This window comes from Thermobia domestica, chromosome 13 (genome assembly GCF_964235325.1).
Source record: "Thermobia domestica chromosome 13, izTheDome1.hap1.1, whole genome shotgun sequence".
NCBI lineage: Eukaryota > Metazoa > Arthropoda > Insecta > Zygentoma > Lepismatidae > Thermobia > Thermobia domestica.
In genome coordinates, this window is record NC_137466.1 from 86,750,640 (window position 1) to 86,764,051 (window position 13,412).

General features: G+C 35.7%; 1 protein-coding gene across 1 annotated transcript in view; it reads left to right on the plus strand.

Annotated features, from left to right (window-relative positions):
- LOC145668296 (uncharacterized) overlaps positions 1 to 13,412 on the plus strand; it is a 259,797-nt gene that overhangs the window by 88,980 nt on the left and 157,405 nt on the right. The gene's annotated exons all lie outside the window — the stretch shown is intronic.

Consider the following 13,412-nt stretch of genomic DNA (forward strand, 5'->3'; position numbering starts at 1 on the left):
CACACATACATACAGATGCATACAACGCAGCACATCATACAAAGTCATACATACGGAAAGCTACAATGTACAAACACACATACAGACACACATATGTACACACATGCATGTTAATATGTCACCACACACATCACATACATAGGCAAGCAGCAATAATACGGCATGAAACACAAAACAAAAACCTACCAAGGCCTACAGAGGTAAACCTATGTACATGCATGACAATGCTCCACCACATACATCACCTACATATGCAAAACATCAGTAATACAGCAGCAAACACAAAAGGGAATCCTACCAAGGCCTACAGAGGCAATGCTCCACCACACACACATCACATACATAGGGAAAACAGCAATAATACATCAGGAAACACAAAACGGAAGCCTACCAAGGCCTACAGAGGCAAATCTATGTACATGCACGGGAAAGCTCCACCACACACATCACCTACACACGGAATGTCTCAATAATACAACATCAAACACAAAACAAAAGCCTAGCAAGGCAAACAGAGGCAACCTATGTACATGCACGGCAATGCCGCACCACACATACCTCATACATAGGCAAAGCCACAATACTACAGCAGGAAACACAAAGGGAAGCCTACCAAGACCTACAGAGGTAAACCTATGTACATGCATGGCAATGTTGCACCACTCACATCACCTACACACAGATTGTCTCAATAATACATCAGGAAACACAAAACGGAAGGCTACCAAGGCCTACAGAGGCAACCTATGTACATGCACGGCAATGCCGCACCACACATAGCTCATACATAAGCAAAGCCACAATACTACATCAGGAAACACAAAGGGAAGTCTACCAAGACCTACAAAGGCATGCATTTGTACAAGCATGATAATGCAGCATGAGACACATACATACATACATACACACACACACACACACACACACACACACACACACACACACACACACACAGACAAACAGCCACACACATACATACAAACATGCAAAGAAAGAGAGAGTGAGAGAAAGAGAAACAAAGAAACGGAAGTCTATCAACGCACAACAAGCAACAGGCAGATATACTTGTAAATAGATGCCTACATATAAACATATATACATATAAACAGTTGTGGGCACGTACATATATACATATATACACATATACAAACAATATATATGGTCATAAACCAAAAACGTAATCAAATACACTCAAATAACGGATTCATATCAAAAGTTCATACAAAATATGCTACAAACTTGTCTTGATATCGTTCTCCTCCCCTTTCTCATTCCACCATTTCACTCATCATAAAGAAAACTACGATAAAATAGCTCAACATGTGTATTCTTGCGACGTAAAACTAGTAAATATCATTTACATGTATGTAAGATACAAATATACCAGTCACCCCACCGTAAAAATGTCTTTCTACGCCCCTAAAATGCGCATAGACCATTTTATCCTATCTCTTTCATGAATATTTAATCTTTCTAGCCTATTTTTTTTAAAAAATAAAAAGATTCCAATGAATGAATGAATACTGGTTCCATTTTATTCAGTCAAAACAGAAAAGTCTTCCTTTTTACGGCCGACCGTCATAAAAACATCACTTGTCATTCAAGGGAATTCCGGCCAGGAAGGAAAAAGAAAAAAAAATGTCAACAATAACAAACAATTTAGCCAAAGCAGTTAGACTTGTCTCATTCATTGATAGTTTCATAGCCCGGAAAGGGAGTTCTAGGGGGGAAAGGGAGGACTGGTTCATTCACGATTTTTGCTAGTATTTTTCTTCTTCTTTTCTATGGACGTAAACAAACCCTTATACCTATTTCATTCACAAACTTAGAGGATTACCTGAGTCTCGCAAAAGAGAAAGTATACCTCCTATCTGGTTAGAGTAGCCTGATCTATACAAACACAAAAATGCTTGTAATTCACGTATATTTTAGCATAAAATGAATAAAATTAACATAATTAATTCCCGTTTTTAATCTTTTATCATTTCCAAATACTTTTCACATCGCAATAAATTGTAATAACCCAAAAATTCAAACATATATTCGTCTCATAATAGTACTTTACTCTTATAGAAGTCCGTATTTACATTGAAAAAATCTGTTAAGATATGATTCTATCATTTATATTTTCAATACAAGAGTTCAAACACCGATACCTACAATCGATAAGTGTGTTTACTACTGCTAAAAGTGGTACGGTAAATCAGTAATAAAACGTTTACTCTGGTCCCGGGTTCAATCTCTGTCCGTACAAACTTATGTTGGACAACATTATGTCTAAATTTTTCTCGGGATTCATCCCGCTTTCATTAACTGCAATTTATAATATAATCTAATATATTAGTCTAACTGACATAATTGTGGGACGTTAAACTGATCAACTTCATTTTGTTTTTGCATTCATTATATCCACTACCATTTACTTCAAACAATTTCCAAGTCATAGCAATTTCATTCCATTAAACATCAAGGATATCATATAAGTTCCCGCCGGGATCAAACTCGTGTCTCCCCCCGTACAATCAAGTATTGTTCCCTCTAAAACATATAAACAAATACTCGTTGATTCAAAGATATGTCTGCTAAGAGAACTGATTCCCTCCCTATGTCCACATTTCAAATGCATAAAAATAATAAATATTCTTACCTTAATGATGAACTAATCACAGGAACAAAAAATATATCACCAGCAATGTTTCATACAAAAACAATCACAACGAGTAATATCACACAAATAATATCAATCAGCCAAAAATCACCAACTCAAAGAAACAGAGATCAACTCTGAACGGAATACTTGTTCAATAATAAAATGTTCGTTTCTCTTCTTACCAATTTTATAAACAGGTCTTCCCGCCAAAACAAGTTTGGGCAACTCAGCTCACCCCTCCGTCCCTTCCACCCTTGCATTCAATATGGGATCCGGCGCCTCTTTCTTTTCCAGCGGTTTTAGGGAATAAAAGAAAGAATATTTCGTTTCAATACAATCTTTACAAAAACTCGAGGAAAACAAATTCATGTAACAACCTAACTGTTACGTAAAAGGGGAACAATACATAAAGCTTTTCCAAGTTCAATGTCAACTTTGGGTTTTATTTTCTTTTTTTCTGTAAGGGAGTAAAAAATTTCTTGAAGGACATTCACATTCCTAGAATGCAATCTTCACAAAGCTCTCTAAAAAGTAGACAATAATCCCTAACAGTTTCTTTTTTAACAGTAACTAAATTGCACAATTGTGTTCCAAAAATCTTTTTGAGGGGGACTCTGGTATCTATGTGAAGGTCACACTGTCTAATTAAATCTGATGGTTGTATCTAACGGTGAATCCTAATTTTTTCACGGCTCCTTTCGGGTGAAGGACGGTATCTCATAAATACCAACACAGAATCAGAGGTGTATCCTCCAACAAAAATGGTTAAATCTTCAAAGAATTCATCAAAGAATTCATATATAGCCAATAATAAAACTTTATTTTCAACTTGGCCTTGCATCAACTCTCAAAAACCTTGAGCAAATTGTAATTTCTAAGAATTCAGGTGTCAAGGATTTTTCCAACATCGTTTCACATATTGGCAATAATAAATAATAAAAGAACATACCAAACACATCAATAAAGTTTTATTTTTTCAAGATAACCTTCAGTCAAATTGTATTTTCTACGAATTTCAACTTTCACAGCCATAAATTGTCATTAAACACATATTTTCACTCAATAAATAACATAAAAAACACTCATAAATAGCAGACACCCCTCTAATCACGCAATAAATAGCATTAACTCAATGCCAGATGAATCAACTCGCTCTCTGATTGGTTAAACTACCTTAACGTATATCCCCTACTGGCGAACAGTGCAGGAATTGTCGGTCACTGACATCGTTCATGCTCCATTGTTCCATTCTGAGAAATTCACTTATAGGAAACAAACATTTGTTTCCGAAAAAAATATACATATATTGTAGTTACTCATCCGAAATGTAACGCGAAAAAAGTAACGCAAACTAGGTACGTTACTTAAAAATTTGTAACGCGTTACCGTTACAGTTACTTTGGAAAAAATGTAACGCGTTACTAGGAAACGTTACTTAAAAAGTAACGCGTTACAAGTAACGCGTTACTTGCGTTACGTTACTTCCCAAGACTGCGAATAGTTTTTGATACAAATTAATTATTTCGTAAGAGCGAAATATGAACATTAGGCTAATACTTTTAATGTGAATATTAACATTTACGAAATGATTTCTTTCATTTTTAACTTTTGCCATCGCTACTCACAATTTCGGGTATACTAATTGAACATTTACCTTTCTTGTTGTTAGTTAGTCATTGGTGCATACCCTTTCATCTGAATGCATAACTACCCTTCATATTGCAGCTTTGTATGAAAATGTACATATTCTGTTGGCTTGTATCGATGTAATTGTTTAAAGAAAGTAACATACTTTTACATCAGAATTTCACAACATTGATAATATATTGGTGATTAATACAATTTCTCAACAAACCAATTTTAAATGTTTTTCACTCACATAATTCATTTATCACCTTGCATAAAATTTTGATTAGTAGAGTTAGAACTAATCTTCATACGTAGGTTCCAATGCTTAGTATTTAACTGATAGACACCTCTATTTAGTTAGTTATTCAAATAAGTGTCGCAGGACAAGAAAAGAGTAGCGCGTACATGTGAATAATTATAAGATATTATGTAAAGTTTGCACCTCTATTCGATTTACTCTCGTTGTACATTTTGACAAGTTATGCAAATAATGCTTGATAAAGCTTTCATTTAAAAAAAACAGCAGTAGCATCATGATTATAGAAGTTACAAAAAACATTAAAGAGTAATCCCTTGTTCTAAGAAATTTTTTGCTGTTTGCAGCATGCAGTATACTAAATACAATACAAGCAATGCATTAATAATTTTAGCTTTGCGTGATTTGAACCTGAAAATATGAAATACTGATTCTAGTTTCCAAAAAGTTCATGTAACATCAATAATGCATATTTTTACATAATACGGACAGCAGCATAATAATTGTACATTTTTATTCAGACTATCCTATCCCTTTAATTACTGAAAATCGTATTTTCTAATAAATGATTCTCTGCCCCTCCTTCAGGTACTTATACTTAACAATGGCCATACATCAAAAGATATGCAGTTCAATTTCTTGTTAGGGCTGCCTCGTATAAATGGAAAAGGTACAGTCGGTATTCATTTAAAAAGGAATATACAAAGTGGTTTATAAAAAAAGGTGTTTCTCGGAAGATAAACCAAACTAAAGGGAAGAACTAGCTCGAATTTCTATGTTCCGATTTCTGCAACAAAATCACGGAATTTACACTGAATCACTTATGATTGAGACTTTATGGATAACCAGACAAAGTTCCAAATCTTATGCGCAATCGTTCACAGTGAACGGATCTAGAGAATGAAACAAACCAGTTGCCGTGGACTAAAACTCTTTCCTTCAGCACAGCGGAATCAATATCCAGTTTCAAAACTAAGCTTTGCGCACACCTCTCAGTTCGGGGTAACAGCAAAAATTATTTTTTCAATAAGAAGTTCCGGAATGTTTCGAAATTCCGGAATGTTCCGAAATTCCGAAATGTTCCGAAATTCCGGAATTCCGGAACGTCTTGAAACTGTGTTCCGATTCCGGAATTGGAATTTCCGTTCCGAAAAATTCCGGAATTCCGGAATTAGGAACAGCCCTAGAGAAAGAATAGGCTACGGTATACGTCAGTAGATACGTAAGTCATTTACACATCTGTAAAGTTTCCAAGTGGATGGATGCTGGTTATTATATTGATATCCAATGAAATGGAATATATTAAATTAGCAGTACAGTACATAGCCCCTTGCAATTGTAAATGCTGTTATTGGTGCTATGCATTATAACTGACGCCTCTACAGCTTCGATAAAACGATAAAATAAAGCTATTAGCCAAGATATAATTGTATTTACTTGTAAATATCAGTGTTTCCAACGAAAAGTAGGTTTTGTTGGATGGAATCTAAAATAAATGCGGAATCGGTTTTTCTGCGTGTTCTGTTTGTATGAGGCAGTTGAGGTTAGTGCGGAAGGAATGCCACAGAATAGGAATTAGTCAGTGTCACAGATTGCCAGAGCTTTTTCGATGGCTCGCGACAGTCACGTGACCTAAGCACGCTTTTCCCCGTGTGCCCTCCAAACAAACACATAACAACAAAACCAAAGGATGATCGTTTTATTGGTTTCTTTGCACGTTAGTTTTTCCTTTTCATCTTCTTCGCTTTTGCAGCCCTTCAAACACTATTGCCAACTGCTGTTGCAAACCAATATTGGAGAAAATGCTCCAATGGGCAAAACTGGATGAATGATTTCTTCCTTTTTATGGCTAGTTTAATTGGTGATTTTTCAACAGAATGTTTTGCAATAGCTATGTTAAAATCAGAGCAGTTCAAGGATTTCGAGAAATAAGTTAGATTAAATGAATTAATTTAACTTATTAAGTAGTGTATGTCGTATAGATAGTGGCAGCTTGCTTTTGTGGGACTCACCTCGGTAAAAATTGAAAATTTTATCGCTACGATGTACTAATTCGTTTTGAAACTGTATGAAACTTTCTTCCCTTAGCATCTAACAAAATGATTTATTGTTTGCCGATGTGACTTCCCTCAAGAGTCGCCACTAGACTAAATGGAAATAAATAAAAAAGGATTGATGATAAAGGAGAGAAGATTATAAATGGAAAGAAGGGAAAAACTGGAGAAAACACATGGGTACGATTTATCCTTTCTCTCTGCTGCTGAACCAAGTAAAGAGAAAAATTCAGATTAGAAACTTGAAAATTTAATGTTACTCGTCAATCGTGTTCAACCCATTCTTTAGTTATTACTTTCATGTTTATCTATTTATTTATTCATGAGCAAAATACCAGATACAGCGAATGACAAGCATACATGGACGACAGGAATTTTTTTCGGGTACATGTGAAAAGTGAAAGGATGCTTACGGAACAGAATTGGCCAGCGTGTGGGTTTTAGTAAGAACGATTGTACCTTTCTTTATGCAACAAAAGTAATAAGTTTCATTCAAGCTACATGCAAGCAAATTTCTCTGCTTATCTGTTACTGAAAAACGAAGTCACGCTTCAGTTAACCAAGTTTCCTGAAGCTGGTAATAATGATGTGTACCAAACGAACAATGCTTAACAGTTTGAACGCACCCACGTCTGTTGCTATGTTTCGAAGATTCTCAAGAGGCATACACGTATTCAATAGTCAACCTTTATAGTGAAGAAATTTCGTAGCTTTAAATGATGATAGAATAGGTCAATTTAGCCTTATTCATGAGAATTACATTGCATAAATAAGGACTTTGGTGGTTTGGCTTTTTTTCAGCAGAATTCTGAGTTCAAATAATCTACATTTCTTTAATTTTCTTTTCCTTTCTTTTTTTTTTCTTTAAAAAGGCTATTGTCTCTTTCAACAACTGTGATGCTGTGTTGCACGTCTTATCATATCATTTAGACCCACTATTATGTTAGTATTTAAAACAAGGGCGTCATACCTAAAGAGATAAAAGGAAATAAATATTTTGTCCTGCAAAATATTATTAAAACAATAAATTGCAAAAAAAAAAAAAAAAAACTTTAATAAAATAATAAGACAACGAAGCATGTAAAAAACACAACGCATTACGCTCAGAGAACTTAACACACTGAAGGGTATGAATAAAAGCTAGAGTACTGTTACCATTACAGTGAGCATCATCTCCTCAAAGAGTATGTCTTAAGTTCTTTGAGTAGGCCGAAACTTTCTGTGAGATCAGTGTTCCGGATATTGTACAAGAACATGTGAAATACTCAACGCTACGATAGACACACCACAGTAAGACGGCCAGTACCACGCACCTCATGAGTTTCGGAAACGCCTCGTGCAACTTAACCCTTTGCGCGTACATAATTTTGAATGCATGTGACGGATGTTATCTTCAGTTAAGTTTTAAACCTTTTACACGCTTTTTTATTTTTCAGTTCTAAAATTATGGTTCAAACTCAGACTACAGGCTGTGTCTAAGATGTTGTACTCCTAACCTAAGATTAGGAACGATCTAGCGATGGTGCGGCTAATGGAGTGGAGTGGATTTTGAGTTTAACGTCCCTTTTCAGCAGCAAGGCTATATGAGACGTGGACCTACTGATTAACGTGGAATCCGAACCACATGAGCTCCCGCCGGGAATCTAACCCGGGTCTCCTGCGCCAAAGGCGCGTACGCTAACCGCCTAGCCACGGAGGAGCTCGTGCGGCTAATGGAGTTCGAAAACTCATTTCTTTACGTTAAAAGTGCGTAATAATAATTTTATCAGAAAAATTAGTTCAAGAGATTCGTAACAAATATTCCATTTGTACATAATTTTAACAGGTTGTTAATATTGTTACACGCGGAAGTGGTTCCTTGGTACCTTTTATTGCCCGTTCATTAAGAGCCATAGCCACAATGTTTGAATGATTGTTTTGTTTACATCCGTGTGTAGCAGCGAGGTTACGAACAAGACTCGCTATTTACGTGCTCTCTGGACCATTCCGGCCAGGACTTAAAACTGGTACAGTTGGCGGGTCCACAGTATTCACACATGATGGCCGCTGTTCCTTCCCCACCACACCATTTTGCCTTCAAAGTACTGGACTGTGCAACAGGTTCCAATATTCAAGAGTTTACTCTATTGTAAGTAATTACATATGTGTATGTAGAATAGTTATCTTATTTCGAGTATACTAAGAAAATCTTTTATATTTATACGCTATTAAATTAAATATTTATTTCAGTTTATCGGTCTACAAAGTTACAAAATTTTAGTTTGGACTCATCTTCCCAGAAACCTGACATCGAACTTGCCCGTCAAAACCTACCAAGCTATTCGGATAGTGAGAGAGTCAGAAATACAGAGTGGCCCAAAAGTAGGTATACACCCCTGCATTGATCAAGTAGGCTATGACGTTCTAGCTTATAGGTTTATTTGCTTTGGCTGTTCCGAGCTTAAGATATAAGTAAAAACACAGTAAGAAGAAATAATAAAGAAACTAACTCTACCAGATGGATAACAATAAGAAATGATATAAAAAGCAATGAGTTGATCAGTACAGAACTGTATACCTACTTTTGGGCCATCCTGTATACCGTAAATTAGATATTTAGAAACTTATTTGCGTTAGTTACGTCCACATGAAAAAAAAAAGTTTCTTGTGTTGTCACTGGAGTGGAAGATAAGTATTTATTATTAAGAAAATTATTGTAATATACAGTATTTCTGTATAAATTTGCGAGTATCAGCTCGATTTGTGGTCTAAATCTAAATAATGGGAGAGCTATAAGATCAGTTGCTTTTCAACTTAATAAATTAATCTGACAGTCCGTACTATTATGGAAATGTGAATAGCGAAATCTTTCAAAATACTTATTGTATTTATAATTTAAAATTTTTTGAAAAAAAAAAAGGAAAAGACAAGTAAACAACTCGAGCTTGAAGATAAAAGAACGGTAAGTTTATGTAATAGTTGACAACACTTAATCGTCACAATTCTCTCAAGAGACTTGGCAACGTCCTATCGCTACATTCCTATGAGTATTTGGTATAAGAAAGCGGCTTGTTAGAGGAAGGGGGAAAGCATGGGATATCTCGTACTGGACGTGCCGAACCGCGCAACTTTTGGGGACAGGCGCACGCCTCCAACGTTGCTAACTCTGTATAATAGTCATGGTGGAATAAGTTTATATTTAATTGTTCTAAAATGTTGTCAAGTGAATTTCGCTGTTTATCATCACCCTAATTTATCACATGATTTTTTTTCGAGCTCTATTACTGGTTTACTAATTCATTCACATAACACGCCGCATACACATGCTGCCTTGTAAGAGTGTTCTCTCTCTCTATGAAGGCGGGAAAGCAGATTGTGTGTGTGCATTTGCCCGCCTACCAGCCCCCGCCTATAATGTTCCCACTCACTCGCTCTCCTTTTCGTAGTTATTTAATTAGTATCAACATCATAATCAAGGTGAAAGCTTGAAAGTTCGAAACATAGATTCTTACATACGTAGATTGAATATGATTATCGAATCTCAATTTTTCCTATCACATAATTTTCAATGGCCTAATTCCCTCTCAAATATTGCAAATACGAACGTAGACTTTTTTCTGGAAGAGCGATTTGTAGGAGGAAACTGTTGGGTTAGTGATGTTGATGTGATGTGATTTTGAGTTTAGCGTCTCTTTCAATAGCGAGGCTATATGGAACGTGGATTTACAGCTTAACATGGGATCCGAACCACATGAGCTTTTGTCAGGAATCGAACCCGGGTCTCCCTCGCCATGTTGGGTTAGTGATAAAGCGCTTCTCAGTACTAGTGCAAAGTACTGGTTCAATTCTAAGTCCTGTAAATGTGTGGTGAATAACGTCGTGCCTGTTTCTTTCTTCCGTTTTATCTCTCTTTCTCTCTTTATTTCGTTTTACAGATGCGTCTATTTCGAGTTGCTTACAAGACAAGATGAGACAGAATTTACTTAAAGGTTTTCACTACAGCGAAATTAAACTACCGCTAATTTTAGAGTTTTTCTGTAATATCCTCAAAACAAATAAAAATATTCGAAAAGCAGAAACGTAGTGAACTAGACTACGATCTTGCATGTGATACCTTTATCACAATTCACCTATCTGCCGCTATTTACAAAATCCGCAAAAAATGTTAAAACTATCTACAGTTGCAAATCGAAAGAAGGTAGATGAGTTGTGATAACGGTATCACATGCAAAATCGTATTGTCTAGTTCACTGTTTCTGCATTTCGAATATTTTTATTTGTTTTGAAGATATTACAGAAAAACTCTAAAAATTAGTGGTATTTTAATTTCACGGTAGTGAAGACTCTTAACGAGATACGAGACGAGACATCACTTTCACGACATCTTCACGAGACGAGGCAGACACAACTTTCGTCTCAATAGTTATCCGTATTTTCATTAGTCAGTCGCTCATTTTCATGTATTTTTATTTGGATGGTTGGATTGGAGTTTTGCGTTTCTTTCAGCAGCGAGGCTGTTTGAGATATGAATATACAGTTTAAGGTGTGTAACCATACTTATATTACGCTAATTTCGGTATCTTTTTAATTTCAATTAAACCATATATAACCTCAAATTCGAAAACTAGCGTATATGTATGGGTGGGAGAGGAGAACACATCGATCGGTTCCCCCGATATTAATTTTAGTGGTTTCGTAATTCCACACTGAAATATAGAAAGGATACGTAATCTATTATCGCTACTAACAAGCAACACTATGAAAATAAATCTCTGAATAGTAATAGGAGGATTTGAGTTCATAAAATAATACTCGTACAACCGATCTCCTTTAGAAATTCAAACAGTATATTTAAACTTTCAAGAACCCAATAATCAACATATATTTAACAATTCAACAATAGCATGGTATTTCATTATGGTCTTCGTAATAGTGGAAAGAGAATTTCAATAGATTCAATCTTAGACTATTATCAAATTAGCAGCGTAACTTATTTGCCTCAGTGCCAGCTAACTTGTTCTAACTAGTCACGCCGATTGGTAATAATGCAGGAATCTAATTCAATTTAGAAAAAAGGTAGAAAAGTTATAGGCAAAGTGCCTAAAACTAACAAAATGGCAAAGGGCCCTTTAAATGTAAGAATAATATAATGAAGGAAGGAAAAGCATGAAACTTACGTACCTCGCTGCCTTATTAAGCCAATCCGTGCTATCGAATAGAACAAATAGCCAACATGAGGTTACAGCACTCCACTTTAAACTTCATGATTATATCCGAATGTTAAACTTTAACAGAATTATACTTCGAATATCACTCGTAGATTATGTATATATAATAACTTTTGATACAATAACTCGATCACAAATTATGATAATAGTAGCGAAACAACCATTATACTTCCTCCCTCGGACGTTCCAGCACAACTATGGCCACCTATAGAGATAGCTCATCCGTCGTGCTAGTACGTCCCACCAGAGGGCATAACCAACAAAAACAAAGAATAGGCAAAAACGAAAAAGCTTTTTCGGTACAAAATAATATAATATAAATTATTCCTAGAGACACCTTTTCTATAAATATTTAATAACCAGTGACATAAAATCCATAAAAACTATGGATTATATGTTACAGGTGGAATCCGAATCACTATAATAAATTCAGATTTCTACCGGAAATCGAACCCGGGACCCCGTGCTCCAAAGGTTTGGACGTTAGCTAATAAACCAGCGGAAAGGGTATTTTCATCTAGCCTCATCCTCCTCTTTAAACGTGCAGAGCATAACCGTAGGATGTTGAAGATTTATCTTCATTTTTTTATTGGCCAAATCTGATATGGACGCAGTCAGAACTTGAAAGATCTAACGAAAACGATACAGATCCAGGCCCGAAACCAGCCACAGAGGTGGGGGGGGGGGAGGCGAAGTCATTAAAAATTATCTTACAAATGTCTAAATTGTGCATTTTGTATTGAGGTCTGGAGGGGCCACGAAAAGTTTAGGGGGGCAATACCCCCCTAGTCCTCATCTGGTTGCAGACCTGTACAGATCCATGAAGAAGCTTTGAAGTCGTGTCGCCACGTTTTGCCTAATCTTCGTTTCGCCTAACCAATTATCTGACACTTTTATGACAGATAAATGATAAGATTTCAGTCCGCCATTTTAGGCGAAAAAAGGATCCTCGTTTGGCCTAATCCTCGTTACGCCTAAAATGGCGGACAATAAGAAAATCACGGAAATTCAAGAAGAGGGAAATACAGAAGAAAATTCCCTACAAAGAAATGCATTTTTTCTTTATTAATATTGATATTATATTAACCCGCGGTCAATATTTTCAAGCAGTTAGGATTAGCAAAACTCCTTCATGTATTTACCATGTCCGTACATATAATGTGTGTGTGTGTGTATCTGTATGAGAGAGAGAGTGAGTCCGCCCGGGAGACAAAAAGATCACTACTATTCAATAAGGATGTTAGATTCACTATTATCCACACCAGTTAAATTTGATTGTATCATATGTGTCTTCAACTCCGAATTATCCTTAACTAATATCATTAAAATGTGTTCAATTTTTACATCATCTCCGAGACGTAGCAATCTTAATCAGAGACTTATGCTAGGGACGTTCCGGTAGTATGTCAAACGAGTGAAATTTGAATACAAAAGTTATTATTTCACCAATGCAAATAAAAAAAAAAAAAAAAAACTAGTTGACTAAGTGCTTTGAGAAGATTCAAGTTGTAATGTATTGGGATGACAAAACTATAAATGAAGCAGAGACGTATAAAAAACTGCTAGAATATAAAAAATACTTGTTTATCTTGAGCTTCTTTCAGATGTGTTCTTGC